Genomic DNA, 8,878 nt, shown 5'->3' with positions numbered 1-8,878 from the left:
GGTTCTTGGGACTTGAGCTAGCAGCTTACCTGCAGTTTTGCCTGCTGATCTTGGGATTCATTGATCTTTGCAGCCTGTGAGCAAAAGCTCTGCTCTCTGACCTGCCAATCTTGGGTTTGCCAACCCCTGTAGCTACATGAATCAGAAGCCTCTATCCTGACTCACAGACTTGGGACATTTCAACCCCTACAACTATGTAAGCCATTTCCTTGATATAAATCTCTATGTATATTTATGTGCTTTACTTGTTTTGCTTCTCTAGAGAAACCAGCATGACATCTACTATTTTGGGAAATATTGGGAAAACTAATAAATTTCTCTGGCTGTTATTCATTCTTGCCCTTCCAAGAGACTTGTAGATCCAGATAAGATTACTTTGGAAAAGGAGTCTTTTTCAGTCCAGAAAATCTTCAGAGTCCAACATAATCCCAGGTTAATCAGAGACTAAAGAACGCTTTTAAGGATAAGTAGGCATGGAAATTCTAATTTTGAATTAGCATGTTTTAGTCAAAGGTATGGAATTAATCATCAAATATCAGTTCAGAATTTCTGGAACACACTCAAATGCCAACCAGCCACTAACATTCTGTTTCCAACTATGATGACTTCTTGGCTGGAGGTGTTTGCTATAAAAAGAAATTTTACTCCAGAGCCCATGATCTCTAAAGAAAAATCTTGCTTTTTAATATAAGAGACTGCTGAGTCAAATAAATACTAATTAAAACAAAGATAGTATAAGTAAAGCTGGGGGTGGGGAGAGCTCTAATCATACAGTGAATACTGGAAAGAATTAATCATCATAAGGGAAAGATAATTTTTCCAGCAGCCCTGCTGCCATAAATGATATTTTCATGAGCTTGTGCTACTTTCTCCAATGGATACTGAGAGTATATTACAGGTTTCAACCAACCGATTTCCATCCCAGCTTGAAGGGCTGCTGCAAACTGCTGAAATTCCCCCAAGGATGATGAAAAGTGAGCAACTCCAATTATTCTAGGCTTCCTTTGCCATGGTTTCCCACGGGTTCATCTCAATAGAACCTCTGCTGCCGACAATTATTACTCGCCCTCCACATGACAAAAGCTTCAAATCATTACTAAAGTTTACCTTAGCTAGCATTTCAATAATCATATCAATTCCTTTATCATGAACAGACTTCTTAATTTCATCAGTATAACTAACGTCTTTGCAATTAAATGCTTCATGGGCTCTATTTTGCAAAATGATGTTTTGACTTTTCTCTGTACCAGCTGTACCCAAAACCTTTAAGCCATAAGTTCTAGCAATTTGGCATGTTGCTAGTCCAACTCTTCCGCAAGCCCCAGGAACCAGAACAATTTCTCCAGCTCTCACAGGAGCACTGCGGAGCAGAACTAGATAAGCAGTAAAGTAAGAGACACCAATAGCAGCTCCTTGTTTAAAGTCCATTCTTTCTGGCAGTGAGTAAATCATGTGATCCGCTGCAACAACATACTCTGCATGGTCCCCAGAGACAGTGCTAGTAGTAAAAACTGTCACCTTTCTTGAAAGCAGATACATTATCTCCAACAGCTTCTATTACCCCAGCCACATCTGGGCCAGGAGTATAGCACAAGATTGGTAGTCTACTATAAGTACCAGAGTGAATATATGTCTCCACTGGGTTTACACCACCTGCATCGATTTTGATTAGAACCTGACGGTCTTTTGGAATTAGTTGTTTTGTACAATATCCGACTGGAGCCTTAACACTTCTGGCCCACCAAATTAAAAACCTCCCATAGCTCTGTCATGGATTGAATTATGCCTCCCCTAAAATGTGTGTATCAACTTACTTAGGTCATGTATTGTGTGGTTGTCCTCCATTTTGTGATTGTAATTTTATGTTGAGAGGATTAGGGTGGGATTGTAACACCGTGCTTACTCAGGTCACCTCCCTGATCCAAGGTAAAGGGAGTTTCCCTGGTGTGTGGCCTGCACCACCTTTTATCTCTCAAGAGATAAAAGGAAAGGGAAGCAAGCAGAGAGTGGGGGACCTCATACCACCAAGAAAGCAGCAACAGGAGCAGAGCACATCCTTTGAACAAGGAGTACCTGCACCTGAGAAGCTTCTCAACCAGGGAAGATTGAAGACAAGGACCTTCTTCCAGAGCCGACAGAGAAAGCCTTTCCCTGGGGATGACGCCCTGAATTTGGACTTATAATCTACGAGACTGTGAGAGAATAAATTTCTCTTTGTTAAAGCCATCCATTTGTGGTATTCCTGTTATGGCAGCACCAGATGACTAAGACAAGCTCTCATCAACTTCTGTCCAGTTGCCATGGCAATCTAGATACTGACTTTAGAATGGAGAACCAAAATCTTTGAAGAGTCCTATAAAAATACTTAATTTTTTAGTGCAGTTTTAGGTTTATAGAAAAAATTGCACCAAAAGTACAGAGACTTTCCATATACCCCTTCTCCCCTCTACACAGTTTCCCCTATCATTAAAATCTTGCACTGAGTGTAGTACATCTGATGTAATTGATGAATCAATATTAATAACATCATTATTAATTAAAGCCCATATTTTATATTAGTGTTTACTCTTTGTATTGTATATTTCTATGGGTTTTGACAAATGGGTGATGTCAAGTATCCAATATTACAGTGTCATACAGAACAGTTTCATTGCCCTAAAAATTCCTGGTGCTCCACCTATTTGTCCCCTACCTTGCCCTTCCCTCCTCTAAATCCCTGGCAGGCATTGATTTTTTTAGTGTCTGTATGAGTTTGCTTTTCCAGAATGTCATAATAGTTGGAAATGGAATCAGAAGTATGCAGGCTTTTAAGACAGGGCTTCTTTTACTTGTAGCATGCATATAAGTTCCTACACTTCTTTTCATAGCTTGATAGGTCTTTTTTTTTTTTTTTCTGGTTAATACTCCATTGCATGGATGTAACACAGTTTGTCCTTTTACGTATTGAAGAATATCTTGATTGCTTCCAATTTCTGGCAATTATTAATAGAACTGCTAAAAACATGCATGTGCAGGTCTTTGTGTGGACATAAGTTTTCAATTCATTTGAGTAAATACCTAGGAACATGATTACTGGATTGTACAGTAAGACTAAGTTTAACTGTGTAAGAAATTGCAGGATTATCTTGCCAAAGTGTCTGTACCACTTCGCATTTCTACCAGCAACGAATGAGAGTTCCTGTTGCTCCACATCCTTATCAGCATTTGATGTTGTCAGTGTTTTAGATTTTAGCCATTTTAAATAGGCATATAGTGGTATCTCATTTTTGTTTTAGATTTTAGCCATTGTAATGGGTGTATAGAAACCCTGGTGGCATAGTGGTTAAGAGCTATGGCCTGCTAACTAAAAGGTCGGCAGTTTGAATATACCAGGTGCTCCTTGGAAACCCTATGGGGCAGTTCTATTCTGTCCAAAGGGGTCGTTATGAGTTGGAGTGGTATCTTGCTGTTGTTTTAATTTGAAATTCCCTAATGACCAAAGACTACAGCCTTCAGTATGAATTACACCTCAACATAAAGAAAACAAAAATCCTCATAATTTGACCAATCAACAACATCATGATACATGGTGAAGTTGTCAAGGATTTCATTTTAGTTGGATCCACAGTCAATGCCCATGGAAGCAGTAATCAAGAAATCAAGCTACAACTGGCCTGACAGAAACTGGAGAAACCCCAGGAGTATGGCCCCCATACACCCTTTTAACTCAGTAATGAAGCCACTTCTGAGGTTCGCACTTCAGCCAAAGATTAGACAGGCCTGTGAAACAAAATGAAACTAAATCGGCACACCAACTCAGGGGCAAGGACAAGAAGGCAGGAGGGGACAGAAAAGCTGCTGATGGGGAATCCAAGGTCGAGAAGGGGAGAGTGTTGAAATGTTGTGGGGTTAGCAACCAGTGTCACAAAACAATATGTGTATTAATTAATGGAAAACCAGTTTGCTCTGTCAATCTTCATCTAAAGTAGTATTAAAAAAATCATACTACATATTGCATTGGCAAAATATGCTACAAAAGACCTCTTTTAAAAGTGTTAAAAAGCAAGTATGTCACCTTGAGGACTAAGGTACGCCTGACCCAATCCATGGCATTTTCAATCGCCTTGTATGTATACAAAAGCTAGACAATGAATAAGGAAGACTGAAGAAGAATTGATGCATTTGAATTATGGTATTGGCAAAGAATACTGAATATACCATGGACTGCCAGAAGAACAAACAAATACGTCTTGAAAGAAGCACTGTCAGAATGCTCCTTAGAAGTGAGGATGGCTCCTTACTTTCACTGGGCTCCTTCTTGCTTTCCTTACACAGTCCTTCTGAACCTTGAGAACCTTTAAAGCAACCCCTGTATTTTTCATAGTCTTCTTTCTTTGTTTTGGGCTTTGATTCCACCTTCAAACTGAGCCCTTCTTTCACAAATGCCTCATAATTTCTGGTCTGCCAAGAGCATCTTTACTTGTTTTGCAGAACTGTCATGAATTTGGAGTCCCTGGTTGTTGTAAATGGTTAATGTGCTTGCCTGCTAACCCAAAGTTTTGTTATTTAAGTCTACTCAGAGGTACCTCAGAAGAAAGACCTGGTGATCTACTTCCAAAAAATCAGCTATCGAAAACCCTATAGAGCACAGTTCTACTCTGACACACATGGGGTCGCCTTGAGCGAGAATTGACAGGAGCTGATTTTTGGTAGTGGTTACAAATTTATTTACAGTGTAACTGGTTGTTAAATTCAAAGCTCTGAACAGGACTATAAGACTGTAGATATCAGATTCCAAAGTGAAGTGACACCCTAATATACCGGTTTTCAAAGCAGGAAGCTGAGAATCTGTTAGAAAACTTACCCGTAAAAAAGATATAAATGATTTAAGAAGGTAGAGGAGGGAGAAAATCTGCAGAGGGATTTCTTTGGAGAGAGCTACTGTCATAATCCACTCCTCTCCTGCAACCCTTCTTTACCTCCTTCACCTCAAGACTAGATAGGAGAGATTTCAAGGGTCCACTTGGAGAGTTTGACATGTGTTCCCTGCACATTGGTCTGGTATTGGACATAGGCCTGGGGAATCAAAAGATGAAAGCCTGTTGCCATTGGACTGAGAAGTCAGGGTGGAGATAGAGAAGAGATTTGCTTCTATATTGAGGAGTAGGCCAAAGGTACGTGACTATCAGGGATGAGATGTGGAACCTTTGGGAGGAATATCAGCCAGGGATTATTTTAAAAGTGCTCTGCAGATTAGGCTTCTGCCTAAGGACAAGGGGACGCCACCCTCCTTTCCCAAAAGAGGGTCTGTGTGGACAGACTGCCAGAAAAAAAGAATCTAAAATGAAGCAGCAGTAACCACTGAGGAAAATGAATTCATCACAGTACATGCATTTACAGAATTGCAACCCAAGAATCTGAAAACACGCATGTGAGAGACTCAGCTTTCAAGACACGCAAGGCCTACAGAGCATGATGTCATCTTATAACAGTACTACTCAAGTGAGAATTTTCTGTGTTCCCATTTCCTTTCTTCTCTCCTTGTGCCCCATGCCTCAACCCTCGAGGGACCAGAGGCTATGATTATGAAGCTTGAGGAGGAGAAACAATGAAAGAATAGAAATTAATCACACTTCCTCTTCCAGGTGTCAGGAGGCCTGCCAGAAACTGGCTGTAACTGTAGGAGAGGAAAGGATTGAATTCTAAATCAATTTTAGTGTTATAATTCTGACCAAGAACTGTTCACACTAATTTCTATATTGAGACTGCTTTTGACTTAAAGTGAATACACCAAAAACCAAACTGGTTGCTGTTGAGTCAGTTTTGACTCATGGTGACCACATGTGTTACCATAAGGTTTTCTTGGCTGTAATATTTACATAAGCAAGCTGCCAGACGTTTCTTCTGTGGTGCCTCTGGGTGGGTTCGAACTGCCAACCCTTAGGTTAATAGACAGGTGCAAACTATTTACAACACCCAGGAACCATAAAGTGAGCATAAAATTGTTTCTTAAGAGAGAGCGAAAGAGTCACGGGAACCTGATCTCAAGGCAGTAGAACTACTTCCTTCATTTAATAAGTTTTGAAAGACACAGACATATGATGTTAGCTCATCAATTACAACAATTGGGTTGAACTTGTTAAATGATATGTCTACACATTTTATATCTGTTCTGTTATTTCTAGGGATTTAAAATGCAGGGAGAGGCTGGATTGTTGGCGTAATCCAATTTTTTTCACCTCTGAAATCATATATTCTTTTACTCTGGTTTCTGAAAATACTTTTTAGTTTTTCCAGTGTTCTCGTTGTTTCTCTATTTTTCCTTCTAGCCACCAGTCCGATAAATCCTCTGTTTATCCCCCAGCTTGAACTTAACTTCCTTCTCTTCTCAGCGAAGGCACTCTAGTGCATTATTTTAAGTCACTATCCCATATCATTGCTAATGTCAGATAGATCTTGGCTCAAAGTTGAATACCAGAAAGATGTTTACCTATGTTTATTGACTATGCAAAGGCATTCGGCTGTGTGAATCATAACAAATTATGGATAACATTACAAAGAATGGGAATCCCAGAACACTTAATTGTGCTCATGAGGAACCTGTACGTAGACAAAGAGACAGTCATTTGAACAAAACAAGGGATACTGTGTGGTTTTAAATCAGCAAAGCTGTGTGTTAGGGTTGTATCCTTTCACCATACTTATTCAGTCTGTATGCTGAGAAAATAATCTGAGAAGTTTGACTGTGTGAAGAAGAACGTGGCATCAGGGTTGAAGAAAGGCTCAGTAAGAACCTGCAATATACAAATGACACAACCTTGCTTGCTGAAAGTGAAGAGGACTTGAAGCACATACTGGTGAAGATAGAAGACCACAGCCTTCAGAATGGATTACATCTCAACATAAAGAAAGCAAAAATCTTCACAAGTGGACCAATAAGCAACATCATGATAAATGGTGAAAATATTGAAGTTATCAAGGATTTCATTTTACTTGGATCCACAGTCAACACCCGTGGGAGCAGCAGTCAAGAAATCAAACAAGGCCGAGGGTGGAGCCAACACGGCACTATACACAGAAGCACTACATCATCCCTCCACAGCAAAGACCCAAAAAACTAAGTAAAACAGAGACAAATGTCAATTCTGGAACCCTAAGCATCAAATGAAGGGATAAAGAACTCAAGCAAGCACCAAATGGAATAAGAAACTGACAGAGAACAGAGAGCCAGGTCTCCTTTCAGCTAAAGAGCCACGGATTTGCCATCTAGGACCCAATTAACCACCAAGAATGGTAGACAGGGAGTATGGGAAGGCAGCTTCATGGACCGCCCAGCAAGAGACAGAGCACCTGGTAATTAGCCATACATGCTTTCTCACCCTCCACCATTCTTCCCCCTGCCAGGCCTCCATTGCTTTCCGGTGGGCCAGGGTTGCTTCGCCAGGAAGGCACTGGCTCCTTGCCACTTGGATTGACCCCGCCCCAACCAGCTGGCTCCTTCAGTGCCATTTTTTTTTGCCGTTGTGGCCTTTTTTTTTTTTTTAGCTTCTTTTGTTTTCTTCTCTATTTCTCATCTCCTTCCTTTCCTTTCTCTTGGACACCTGATGTGTGCTGTCTCTGCTTCTTCTTGATAGGCTGTGCCACTTGCCTGGACCACGTCACCAAGCTGGTGGGCTTCCTGGGGGCATTTTTTTTTCTTTTTCTTAGTTTCTCACTTTCTTCTCTCTCTACCTTCCTTCTTTTCTTTTCTCCTGAATACCTGGCACCATGTGCCATCTCTGTTCCTTCTTGACAGGATATGCACTTCCCTCGTCCACACCACTACGCTGGTGGGCTCCCTGTGGGCCTTTTTTTTTTCTTTATCATTTTCCTTCATTTCTTGGTTTCTTGGCTCTCTCTACCTTTCTTCTCTTCCTTTCTCCCAAATACCTGGTGCTGTGCCATCTCTCCTCCTTCTAGATGGGCTATAAACTGCTGCTCAGCTAGGGAGCCACTTCCCTCGTCCACGACGCCAAGTCAGTGGGCTCCCTTGAAGCTTTTTTTTTTTCTTCTTTTTCCTTTTATTGGTTTCTTGTCTCTTTCTACCATCTTTGCTTTCTTTTCTTCTGAATACCTGGTGCAGTGTGCCATCTCTACTCCTTCTAAATGAGCTGTACAGTGGTACTCTACTGGGGAGGCCCTTCCTTGGTCTGTGCCACCATGCCAGTGGACTCCCTCAGGGCATTTTTTTTCCTTCTTTTCTCAGTTTCTTGTCTCTCTCTGCCTACCTTCCTCTCCTTTCTTGTGGACTCCTGGCACCGTGTGCCATTTCTGCTCCCTCTCAATGGGCTGTACAGCCATGCTTGGCTAGGGAGCCCCTTCCTTGGTCCGTGCCACCATGCCAGTGGGCTCCCTTGGGGCTTTTTTTTTTTCTTTTTTCTGTTTGTTGTCTCTTTCTACCACCCTTCCTTTCTTTTTTTCCTGAACACCTGGTGCTGTGTGCCATCTCCGACCCTTCTCGACAGGCTGTGCAACACCATTCAGCTGGGGACTGCTTCTGATGGGCTCCTGTGGGGCTTTTTTTTTCCCCCCTCAGTTTCTGGTCTCTACCTTCCTTCCTTCCAGCCACCTGACATCTTTTTTTCTTCTCGGTTTCTTGTCTTTCTCTACATTCCTTCCCTTTCTTTTGCCTGCCCACCAGCTGTGTGTGCTGTATCTGTCCCTTCTTGACAGGCTGTGCCACACCGCCCTGCTAGAAAGCCACTGGCATATGGCTTCCTTGGGTATGTACCGCTCCAACAGTAGGCTCCCTCAGCACTTTTTTTTTGGATTCTGTTTCTCTCTCCTCTTTCTCTTCATTCCCACACCCACTTACCTCCACACATCACATTCTCCCCTCCCTCTTGCCTATCTGCACTGT

The 8,878-nt window shown here is 41.6% G+C and overlaps 1 pseudogene; it reads right to left on the bottom strand.

The window, feature by feature from the left end:
• Positions 1-791: 791 nt before the first annotated feature.
• On the bottom strand, positions 792-1,785 carry LOC100677242 (quinone oxidoreductase-like; annotated as a pseudogene).
• Between the last annotated feature and the right edge of the window lie 7,093 nt (positions 1,786-8,878).

This window comes from Loxodonta africana, chromosome 4 (genome assembly GCF_030014295.1).
Source record: "Loxodonta africana isolate mLoxAfr1 chromosome 4, mLoxAfr1.hap2, whole genome shotgun sequence".
Lineage (NCBI taxonomy): Eukaryota > Metazoa > Chordata > Mammalia > Proboscidea > Elephantidae > Loxodonta > Loxodonta africana.
The sequence above is the reverse complement of the archived record's forward strand: the minus strand, read 5'-3'. Positions and strand labels throughout refer to the sequence as shown.